The sequence below is a fragment of the Anolis carolinensis genome, unplaced genomic scaffold (genome assembly GCF_035594765.1).
Source record: "Anolis carolinensis isolate JA03-04 unplaced genomic scaffold, rAnoCar3.1.pri scaffold_9, whole genome shotgun sequence".
Classification (NCBI taxonomy): Eukaryota; Metazoa; Chordata; class Lepidosauria; order Squamata; family Dactyloidae; genus Anolis; species Anolis carolinensis.
The window spans coordinates 2,096,183-2,108,378 of record NW_026943820.1 but is presented as its reverse complement, the minus strand read 5'-3'; the positions used below and the strand labels follow the sequence as shown (position 1 = coordinate 2,108,378).

At 46.0% G+C, this 12,196-nt stretch overlaps 1 protein-coding gene across 2 annotated transcripts in view; it reads left to right on the top strand.

Moving 5' to 3' along the window:
• Window positions 1-12,196, top strand: part of gse1 (Gse1 coiled-coil protein) — a 417,176-nt gene that overhangs the window by 323,000 nt on the left and 81,980 nt on the right. The gene's annotated exons all lie outside the window — the stretch shown is intronic.

Below are 12,196 nucleotides of genomic sequence, written 5' to 3'. Positions count from 1 at the left end.
GCCCGGAAAACACACAGCCTCCCTGACTCTCTGAGTGTTCGCTCATCGTCTTGTAAGGCAGCTTTCTAGGCAGATAAATCAAATGCTTTGTATCGATCCGCAAGGTCTTGAGTCGATAGCTGTCGAAAGATCTCGGCCGCATCGTTTTCCCCGCGAACGTGTGCGTCTGTGTCTCCATGTGCGGGCGCTCGCACACACCCCCGCCCACCCACCAACACATGCTTGCGCACGTGCCGGTATAAATACACAAAACTACCTCCCTGGAATGCAGGGCAGCAATTGTTAGCAGATGGTGCGAGTATTAGGAAAATGAAAATACATGCAATAAATTTGCTATTTGCCAGCGTTAATTTCTTATCCCTAGGTAAAACCTTCCCGCTGGCCTATACCACACCATCTGCGTGTTCATAAAATACATTCTGCCGGGATGGATCGGCTGCGTGTGAGCATGTGCTGTGCGGTGCGAGACCAGGGTCTGCGCCGCGATGGGAAGGGAAGACGGGTTTGGAGCTGGATCGCTCCCTCTCATCCCGAGCCTGGCTTTTCTCAGGTCCATTCGCTTCAATGGGTTTGCCTGGAAGAGTAGGATAACTACCTGTTTTATATTTTATTACTTGGATTCGAGACAGCCAATGAATATCAGGGATGTAAACTGGCTTTCAGAGAAAGGCAATAGCAAACTACCTCCGAATCTTCCTTGTGCAAGAAAACTCTATGAATCCATAGTCTTTGCCCTTTGCTTTGTTGTGTTGACTTCCTTCAATATTCAACCCAATTATTATTTTTTTCTCGCTAATAGTACGGCGTCATCTGCATACGCCCTGAACTCTGTAAAGAGCTCGTTGTTTGACATTGGCACGATTTGCCCAGCCTGCCACTCCCCAGGTTTTTTTGGACTATAGAATCCATCATCTCAAGTTGACTTCCTTCAACATTCAATCCAATTCTTTCAGTCTTTCTTACTTCTTACTAGTATTACGGTGTCGTCTGCGTATGCCCTGAATTTCATTGATTTTGTTGACTGACATTGTCACCTTCTAGGTGTTTTGGACTACAGAACCCATCAACTCAAGCCATGATAGCCATGGCAACAACGTCTTTCAGTCTTTCTTGATAATAGTATGGTGTTGTCTGCGTATGCCCTGAATTCTGTAGAGATTTTGTTGACTGGCATTGTCACCCTCTAGGTGTTTTGGACTACAGAACCCATCATCTCAAGTTGACTTCCTTCAACATTCAATCCAAGTCTTTCAGTCTTTCTTACTTCTTACTAGTATTGTGTCATCTGCGTATGCACTAAATTTCATTGATTTTGTTGATTGACATTGTCACCTTCTAGGTGTTTTGGACTAGAGAACCCATCATCTCAAGCCATGATAACCATGGCAACAATGTCTTTCAGTCTTTCTTGATAATAGTACGGTGTCGTCTGCGTATGCCCTGAATTCTGTAGAGATTTCGTTGATTGGCATTGTCACCTTCTAGGTGTTTTGGACTACAGAACCCATCATCTCAAGCCATGATAGCCATGGCAACAATGTCTTTCAGTCTTTCTTGATAATAGTACGGTGTCGTCTGCGTATGCCCTGAATTCTGTAGAGATTTCGTTGATTGGCATTGTCACCCTCTAGGTGTTTTGGACTACGGAACCCATCATCTCAATCCATGATGGCCATGGCAACAATGACATTACATGGACTTCTTTCCTTGGTGTCCATTTGGAAAGATGTTGCCCAATCCTGGGACCTGTCAACCTCCTCGAGATCAACCCCCTTCTGATTCCTTTTGCTTTCCAACCCACTGCTCTTCAAGATTCCCTCAAAATATTGCTTTATGATGCCCATTGTGAGCAGGGAAGGGGATCAAAGTCTAATTAAGGCCAAATATATCTCTCAGCCGCCCGCCTGCCCGCCCACCCGAATGAGGCGCTTGACAGGCAGATCCTTCCTTGCGTCTCAGTGCGGCGGGATTGATAGAGATTGCCGCTGACCTTTGCTAGGACAGGGAGTATTATCATTAATACTTCTGTATTTCCCCGGGTTTCGTGCGGCGCATAAATCTCATATCAACTCAGGCAGGCAAAATAATCTGCCAGGCGCCCGTTATTAATAATACGCCCCACCTCCTGCGTATGGAAGCGCTTTGTTATGATCGCTGCTGCAAAAGGGAGAGAAGGAAACCAAGATTCACATTAGGCATCTGGATTCATACATTCAATGGAGACAAAAGAAAGAAGCTGACACATTAGGTCCGTATAACTCATTGTCACTTCTGCCAGCTCTTCCATAAGCCATCGTGTCTTGAGATTATGGGCTCTGTAGTCACCTATATCAGCTTTCCCATGGCTATCATGGCTTAAGATGATGGGTTCTGTAGTCATCTATGCCAGCTCTCTCATGGCCATAATGGCTTGAGACGATAGGTTCTGTAGTCACCTATGCTAGCTCTCCCGTCGCCATCATGGCTTGAGATAATGGGTTCTGTAGTCACCTATGTCAGCTCTCCCATCACCACCATGGCTTGAGATTATGGGTTGTGCAGTAACCTATGTGAATTACTCTATGGCCACCATGGCTTGAGATGATGAGTTCTGTAGTCACCTATGTCAGCTCTCCCATCGCCATCTTGGCATGAGATTATGGGTTCTGTAGTCATCTATGCCAACTCTCTCATGGTCATAATGGCTTGAAACAATAGCTTCTGTAGTCACCTATGCTAGCTCTCCTGTCACCATCATGGCTTGAGATAATGGGTTCTGTAGTCACCTATTACCACCATGGCTTGAGATTATGGGTTGTGTAGTAACCTATGTGAATTATTCCATGGCCACCATGGCTTGAGATGATGAGTTCTGTAGTCACCTATGTCAGCTCTCTCATTGCCATCATAGCCCGAGATGATGAGTTCTGTAGTCACCTATGTCAGCTCTCCTGTTGCCATCTTGGCATGAGATTATGGGTTCTGTAGTCACCTAGGACAGCTCTCTCATTGCCATCATAGCCCGAGATGATGAGTTCTGTAGTCACCTATGTCAGCTCTCCTGTTGCCATCTTGGCATGAGATTATGGGTTCTGTAGTCACCTAGGACAGCTCTCTCATTGCCACCTTGGCATGAGATTATGGGTTCTGTAGTCACCTATGCCAACTCTCCCATCGCCATCATAGCCCGAGATGATGAGTTCTGTAGTCACCTATGCAAACTCTTCCATGGCCATCATGGCACGAGATTATGGGATCTGGAGGGATTTGCAGTTTGGTGAGATACTTAAGAGTCCTCTTCTACAGAATTGTAGGGAGTGGATTAGACCTCTCTGGGAGCGAAGCCTGGTGTGAGTGTGGTGGAAACTCCTTCCTTGGAGGCTTTTAAGCAGAGGCTGGATCGCCATCTGTTGGGGGGGCTTTGATTGTGCTTTTCCAGAATGGCAGGAGGTTGGACTGGATGGCCCATGGGGTCTTTTCCAACTCTGCTGTTTTATGATTCTATGTGGACATTGCCTTCTTCCCTCCTTGACACAAAACACAAATAAGAATGTAAGTTGGGTATTGATGATAATAATAATAATAATAATAATAATAATAATTTTGTGATACGAAATCCAGCATATCTATTTTGTTTGCTGTGTCATAAAATAATAATAATAATAATAATAATAATAATAATAATAATAATAATAATATAATAATTTTGACAAAATTACAATCTGCCAACTGCAAAAGGCCACCCGACTGGGATCTGTGCGCATCATCTGAAAATACATCACACAGTCCTAGACACTTGGGAAGTGTTTGACTTGTGATTTTGTGATATGAAATCCAGCATGTCTATCTTGTTTGCTGTGTCATACAATAATAATAATAATAATAATAATAATAATAATAATAATAAGTTTATTTATATCCCGCCTCCATCTCCCCCAAAGGGGACTCGGGGCGGCTTACAGCAAAATCAAAATACAAGCAATGATAAAATATGAAACATCAAAGGACAACAACAAAAACCAATAATAAAATATACACAATAGGCAAAAAAACACAACACAGAATCAAAACAACAAATTAAAAACAATGAGGTTGCAATAGTGGATAATGATGATGATGCTTCGAGAGCGGGACTGTGGCGACTGTGGAGGGAGGGTTCGGATCCCTGCTTGACCAGGAAACCCAGATGAAAAATGGTTCCTAGGGGTATGTTGTGGTAGGACGTTGTTCTGTTGACACAGAGGCAGTGGCCTTGGCAGTCGGTTTTGGTGCCTCGTTGGCCTTTTGCGTGCCTTTTGCGTGCTCTTTTGCCCTCTCCATGTCTCTCCGGTTCCCCGGTCCCATTAGTCATGCGCCTGGTGTCGTGGCCTCTCCAGACTTGGCTCCAGTCCTGCTTGGCCTTCAGCTCAGCCCCAGAACCAGCTGCTTTGTAGGCCAAAAGCCCGGGCGTCTGTTGGTCTGTGTGCTTGTGCGGGTGTGTGCGCCTAACCTCTGCCTTCCTGCCTCTTTTGCACATGGAGCTGAGTGCCAAGTGCTGAGCACCGAGTGCTGAGTGCCGAACGCCTCGCCATTGCCGCCGCCCGGCTCCCTTTGGATGCCAGGGAAGGAGAGCTCCCTTGGCACTGGAGCGCCACCCGATAATGCCCCAGCTGCTGCGAACCTTTCGTTTACCAAATGCGCCCCGCTCTCCTCCATCCGTCCGGATTTCTCCCTCCTTGACTCGGGTTCAGTCGGGCAGAGCGGACAGAGGAGCTGCTGCCAGCTGCCGGGAAAGATTTGGCGCCACTCGCTTCCACCTGCCTCGGAGTCTGTGCCCGCTCTCGCACAACTACGATTTGAAAAATGCATTCTCTCTCTTTCTCGATCCATCTCATGCCCAAACACAGGGAGCCTGAGCCAGGTCACCTGCCCAGGGCTTGAGCTGGCAAAGAGAAGGAAGGAAAAGGGATGAAAAGAGCAAGGCAAAGGGGAGAAGCCCACCATGCTCTTGTGCAAAAGAAAGGGCAAGAGTCACTACGTCTTGGAGGAGCTCTTGAAGAAGGCTTTCAAGCCCACCCGGGAGCTGTTCCAACCACCCCTCTCTTGGGTTTCCCATTTCATACCAGCCTTGCCTTGTTGTTGTTCTGTTCCTTTGAGTCCTTGGTGTTTTCTGGGGTAATCTCTGAGCGGTTAGACTCAATTTAACCCTCTCTGGGGGAGATTCCACCAAAAATGTAGCAGAGTAGCAAAAGCAAAGCTTTCAAATGCAGCAGTTGCTTACATGCAGTGAGCAAAGAGAAGCCTTTGTCTATTCAAGATTGCAACAGACTGCAGAGTCTCAGTAAAAGTTCAAAAAGCATTTATTCAGGTAAAAAGAACTCCATTGTAGATAGAAAGGCTTGGGAGCTGTCTAGTCTACTCTAGACTAGTTTCTAAGGAAAATAAAAAAGGAAATTCAGAGTTGTAGTTGCTGGGAGTTGTGCAAGAAATCCATTTGCCCTTTGCTTTTTTGTGTTGACTTCCTACAACATTCAATCCAATGATTTCTTATTTTTCGCTAATAGTACGACATCATCTGCGTATGCCCTGAACCCTGTAAAGATTTCGTTGTTTGACATTGACATGATTTGCCCAACCTGCCACTGTCTGAGTGTTTTGGACTACAAAACCCATCATCTCGAGCCATGATGGGCATGGGATAGGCAACAGTGAGGCTCATTTCCTTTGTCTCCATTGAATGTGGGAAGAATGGATGTCTAACTCTAATCCCAACCTTCCTAATGCCGCAACCCTGAATACAGTTCCTCGTGTTGTGGTGACCCCTGACCATAACATTATTTTCGTTGCTACTTAATAACTGCAATTTTGCTACTGTTATGAATCGTAATGTAAATCTCTGACATGTAGGATGTATTGTCATTCACTAGACCATATTTGGCACAAATACCTGATATGCCCACATTTGAATACTGGCGGGGTTTGGAGGGGGTTGATTTTGTCATTTTGGGAGTTGTAGTTGCTGGGAGGTATAGTTCATCTCCATCCAGAGAGCACTGTGGACTCAAACAAACTGGTGGAGTTTGAGGAAAATAGCCCTTGATCTTTGGGAGTTGTAGGTAAGGTAAAGGTTTCCCCTGACGTTAAGTCCAGTCATGTCTGACTCTGGGGGTGGGTGCTCATCTCCATTTCTAAGCCCAAGAGCCGGCGTTGTCCGTAGACACCTCCAAGGTCATGTGTCCGGCATGATTGCATGGAGCGCCATTACCTTCCCACCAGAGCGGTACCTATTGATCTATTCACATTTGCATGTTTTTGAACTGCTAGGTTGGCAGGAGCTGGGGCTAACAGCGGGCACTCACTCCGCTCCCGGGATTTGAACCTGGGACCTTTCGGTCTGCAAGTTCAGCAGCTCAGCGCTTTAACACACTGCGCCACGACCAGGGGAGTTGTAGTTGCTGGGATTTATAGTTCACCTACAATCAAAGAGCATTCTGAATACAGTAGAGTCTCACTTATCCAACACTTGCTTATCCAACGTTCTGGATTATCCAATGCATTTTTGTAGTCAATGTTTTCAATACATCGTGATATTTTGGTGCTAAATTTGTAAATACAGTAATTACTACGTAGCATTGCTGTGTATTGAACTACTTTTTCTGTCAAATTTGTTGTATAACATGATGTTTTGGTGCTTCATTTGTAAAATCACAACCTAATTTCATGTGTAATAGGCTTTTCCTTGATCCCTCCTTATTATCCAACATATTCGCTTATCCAACATTCTGCTGGCCCGTTTATGTTGGATAAGTGAGACTCTACTGTACCTCCAATGATGGAATTGGACCAAACTTGGCACACAGAACTCCCATGACCAACAGAAAATACTGGAGTGGTTTGATGGGCATTGAGCTTGAGTTTGGGAGTTGTAGTTCACCTACATCCAAAGGGCACTGTGGACTCCAAACAGTGATGGATCTGGACTAAACTTGGCATGCATACTCAATATGCCCAAATGGGAACACTGGTGGAGTTTGGGGAAAATAGACCTTGACACTTGGGAGTTGTAGTTGCTGGGATTTATAGTCCATGTACAATCAAAGAGCATTCTGAACTCCTCCAATGATGGAATTGAGTCAGACATCCAGAGAGCACTGTGGACTCCAAACAATGATGGATCTGGACCAAACTTGGAACCGAATACTCAATATGCCCAAATGGGAACACTGGTGGAGTTTGGGGAAAATAGACCTTGACATTTGGGAGTTGTAGTGTTTTCTGATGCTCTTTGACGACTCCTCTGACACCACAATTTAGACCCCACCCAGGGGTCCCGACCCCCAGGTTGAGAAGCACTGCCCCACATCATATTTGTTTTATATTGATTTATTGGGCTAGGCCCCATGTAAGCCTCCCTGAGTCCCTTCGGGGAGATGGGGCGGGGTATAAAAATAAAGTTGTTGTTGTTATTATTATTATTATTATTATTATTATCATCATCATCATCATCATCATCATACTGTTGAACGTAAAACTGCATCTGATAGGGTTCGAGTTCGGTTCATGGTCCTTTATCTTTTCCGAGGCTCCCATCCCACAAGTCCCATATTCTTCCATGACACCCCTTGTTCCCTCTTAATTTTCAAATTCATCCTCCCTGCTTCTCTTTCCTTCTCCTTCCCCTTTACTTTGCTCTTTCATTCCACTTCTCCCTCCTTCTTTCCTTCCTTCGCTCCCTCCTTCCCTCGGCGGCCTTTTCATTCCCGGTGCCAACCAAAGCCCGGGTGAATGTCTAATCTCCAATTTTATTCGCTCCGGCTCCGTCCTGATTTACATAATCCACATAATCACCCTGGTTTTAATTGCCCACAACTCTGCGGAAAGATCATGTGGTTAAGTGGTAAATCATAATTAGATAAATAATTGGTTTGGCCACCGCAAGCTGCTTTGTTATACCTGCCATCTGCTGGGGAAGTTTTTTTCTCCCCCTCCCCGGCTCTGCGGGCAGAACAATGCGCTGCTTCGGGTGGCAAAAGCATGCGCCTCCCCTTCCTTATCTGCAAAGGGGGTTGTGTGTGTGTGTGTATATATATATATACATGTGCATGTGTGTGTGTATGGGGAGAAATGACTAAACCTGGATCCCTGCCCAGTCGCTCTTTTGCTGCGTGGTCCCTCTCTTGTCTCTCCCTCCTTTTCATCCCGGCATCTTTCATGCGCACTCCCATAACAGATGCATTAGCCCTTCATTAACGCAGCCCGCTTAATGCATCAGAATGAGGAGGGTTTTGACTCCTTTAGCATAAAAAAGGGGGAGAAATGGGGTCAGAAAGGAAATGTGTGGACTCTCTTTGCACCCAGCAGGCTCTCGTTCCGGAATCGGAATCGTACTGTGTGTCTGCACTGCAGAATTAGCACACTTTGGTTCCGATTTAATTCCCATATCTCAAGGCATTGTTATCCTGCAGCCCTTACTAGAAATACGTGGACCCTCTTTGCACCCAGGACGCTCTCGTTCCGGAATCGGAATTGTAGGGTGCGTCTATACTGCAGAATTAGTACACTTTAGTTCCGCTTTAATTGCCATCTCCCAAGGCATTGCTATCCTGCAGCCCTTACTATTGGGGAATCGTAGAGTGCGTCTACACTGCACAATTAGCACACTTTGGTTCCGCTTTAATTGCCATATCTCAAGGCATTGTTATCCTGCAGTCCTTACTAGAAATGGGCGAACCCTCTTTGCGCCCAGGACACTCTTGTTCCGGAATCGGAATTGTACAGTGCGTCTATACTGCACAATTAGCACACTTTGGTTCCGCTTTAATTCCCATTTCTCAAGGCATTGCTATCCTGCAGTCCTTACTAGAAATGTGCAAACCCTTGTTGCACCCAGGACGCTCTTGTTCCGGAATCGGAATCGTACAGTGCGTCTGCACTGCACAATTAGCACACTTTGGTTCCACTTTAATTCCCATTTCTCAAGGCATTGCTATCCTGCAGTCCTTACTAGAAATGCGCAAACCCTCTTTGCACCCAGGACGCTCATGTTCCGGAATCGGAATTGTACAGTGCGTCTATACTGCACAATTAGCACACTTTGGTTCTGCTTTAATTGCCATATCTCAAGGTATTGCTATCCTGCAACCATTATTATTGGGGAATCGTAGAGTGCGTCTACACTGCACAGTTAGCACACTTTGGCTCCGCTTTAATTGCCATGGCTCAAGGGTGGGAGAAAGAACTCTTGTCTGTTGGAGGCAGGTGTGAATGTTGCAATCGACCACCTTGATTAGCATTGAATAGCCTTACAGCTTCAAAGCCTGGCTGCCTTGGGGAATCATTTCTTGGGAGGTGCTAACTGGCCATGATTGTTTCTCGTCTTGTCAGGAAGCAGCCAGGCTTTGAAGCTGCAAGCGTATTCAGTGCTAATCAAGGCGGCCAGTTGCAACATTCACACATGGGTCAAGAAAATGGCCTCATCTCAGTCCATCGCTTGGCCTTGAAATACTTTCATTGGGAAAAGGGACATTGTGTTGTCGAAGGCTTGCATGGCCAGAATCACTGGGTTGTTGTGCTTTTTCCGGGCTGTATGGCCTTGTCCCAGAAGCACTCTCTCCTGACGTTTCTCCCACATCTGTGGCAGGCATCCTCGGAGGCATTGTCTTCCATCGCTTTCTTCCCTCCTCCGCCTTGAGATTCCTTGTCGCCTTTGGAGATCTGTGCTGTGCCGTTTTGTTGGGTTTTTTCTTCTCCCCCTCCCGGCCCCGTCACCCAGCTTTTTAAAAAATTTATTACTGCAGATGTTTGCACAAAACTCGGATCTTTTGTTGGAGAGCCCATCTGCTCTTCTGCCGTGTGTGTATATATATATATTCCCTTCCTGCGCTGAATGAGAAAGCGCCGGGATGTCGGAGGAAAGGGACCACGTTGTGCCCACGTTGGAGCTTTGGAGAGGGCTCTATGCGTACACACATACACACAAACACAAAAAGCAAAGGTTGGTCTTCAAGACGACATGCATCTGCTCCAAAGAAGGAAGCAGTGAGGCCTGGGTGTTTTTAAGCACGCACAAAATGCATCTCTTATGCGTGTGCATTCTTGTATGTGCTTCCCATCACACAGGTCACACGCAAAAGTATCTTCACTTTATGCACCCCAAAAGCATTATGCAAACTCAGAACGGTGTTTATATTTATTTATTTACAATATTTATATTCCTCCCTTTTTTCTCACCCCGAAGGGGACTCAGGGCGGATCACATTACACATATAAGGCAAACATTCAATGCCTTAACATAGAACAGAGACAGAGACAAACTCAGGCTCCAAGCTGGCCTCGAACTCATGACGTCTTGGTCAGAGCGATTTGTTGCAGCTGGCTGCTCACTAGCCTGCGCCACAGCCCGGCCCATATCCCATTTCTTTAATGGTGGGATGGGAAGAACTGTATTGCTTCAATAACTCCACCAGATATTTCTCTCGTTGGGATCTCCAACATCTTCTCAAGCAATCGTAAGCTCTCGAAACTTGTTTTTTCCATCCAAGGAAAGCGTTTTTCCGGCCGCTGAATGTCGTGCCATGTCGCGAACAAAGGTGTGCTGAAAGTGTCTCCTTGTTCCTTTTGTGTAATTGTCATGTTTTTAAAGAGCGCTGTCACAGGAAGAGACGGAAGGGCAAGACTTCAGTGTCTTAAACAACCCTGCCTTGAGCAAGTTGCTGCTCAATGGAGAGACGGTGACATGGACAGACAGTTTCTCATGTTGTGTTGACCCCCAACCATTACATTATTTTCGCTGCTACTTCCTAACTGTAATTTTGCTACTGTTATGAAGAGTAAGGGTCCCAGATGTTGTCGGGAAGTCTTTCACTAGGGAAATAAAGTCAGAGGCTGAAATGAGCTCAGAGGACAAAATTCCAGGTGGACAGAATAATGAGCTAATAGATAAGAGACTTAGTTTTCGTGAATGCAGAGTTTGCAAAGGTCACAGCACTTATTAGCAAAAATGCCGTTCTCAGGTTCTCAGGGGAGGCAGCATGATTTCATGTCTGTATTAGCGAGACCAGAGGGATTTTTCAGCAATGGTCAATGTTGGAGTTTGAGAAGCAAGTAAATATCTGATATGCAGCATGTATTGTCATTCACTGGATGAAATTTGGCACAAATACCTACCCGATACGCCCAAATTTGAATACTGGTGGGGTTGGGGAGGATGGATTTTGTCATTGGGGAATTGTAGTTGCTGGAATTTATAGTTCACCTACAATCAAAGAGCATTTTGATTCCTACCAATGATAGAATTGGGCCATACTTCCCACACAGAACTCTCACAATCCACCAAAAGAAAAAATTTGGAAGGATTTGGTGGGCATTGATCTTGAGCTTGGGAGTTGTAGTTCACCTATGTCCAGAGAGCACTGTGGACTCCAAACAATGATGGATCGGGACCAAACTTGGCATGGTTACTCAATATGCCCAAATGTGAGCACTGGTGGTTTGAGGGGAAAAGATCTTGACATTTGGGAGTTGTAGTTGCTTGGATTTATAGTTCATCTACAACCAAAGAGCATTCTGAACCCAACCAACGATAGAGTTGGGCCAGACTTCCCATACAGAACCCCTCATGACCAACAGAAAATACTGGAGGGATTTGGAAGGAATTGACCGTGATTTAGGGGAGATGTAGTTCACCTACATCTGGGCCAAATTTGGCAGAAAAAATAACTTTTCGGTGCTCTGCTTGTGAGAGCTTAATGGAATCTCCGTGTTCAGAGGCAGTGTATCTCCAAGTGGCAAATGCAGCCTGGAAAATAACGAAACAGTCCCAGTTATGCCTTTAAATCCAGGAGGAAAGACATAACCCTTGGGACGTTAATGATTGTAGTGGTCACCGTTGCTAGAAGACACATTGTGTGGCTCATTGTGCACACCAAGGCCAGATGCTTGCTGTGGAGTGATGGATCTCCATCCTCCCGTTTCAGCCCAGCGACCGCATGCCCAGGAGTCCCATTCCTGCCAGTTTGGGCACGTTGCCCCTCCCCTCGCCCTCCCCTTCCTCCCGGCATCATCGTCTGTGCTCTCAAAACAGGCTCTTATTAACTGGCTTGTTGTCATTTGCCAGATCAATGATCCGCAGCCGGGTGATCGATGGAAGAGCCGATGGAAGCTGAGTGGGCTAAATAGGGCGCACCGGAGGAGCCAGGCGGTGGACGGCTCTCCCGTTTCCATCCAGAGAAAGTGGGGA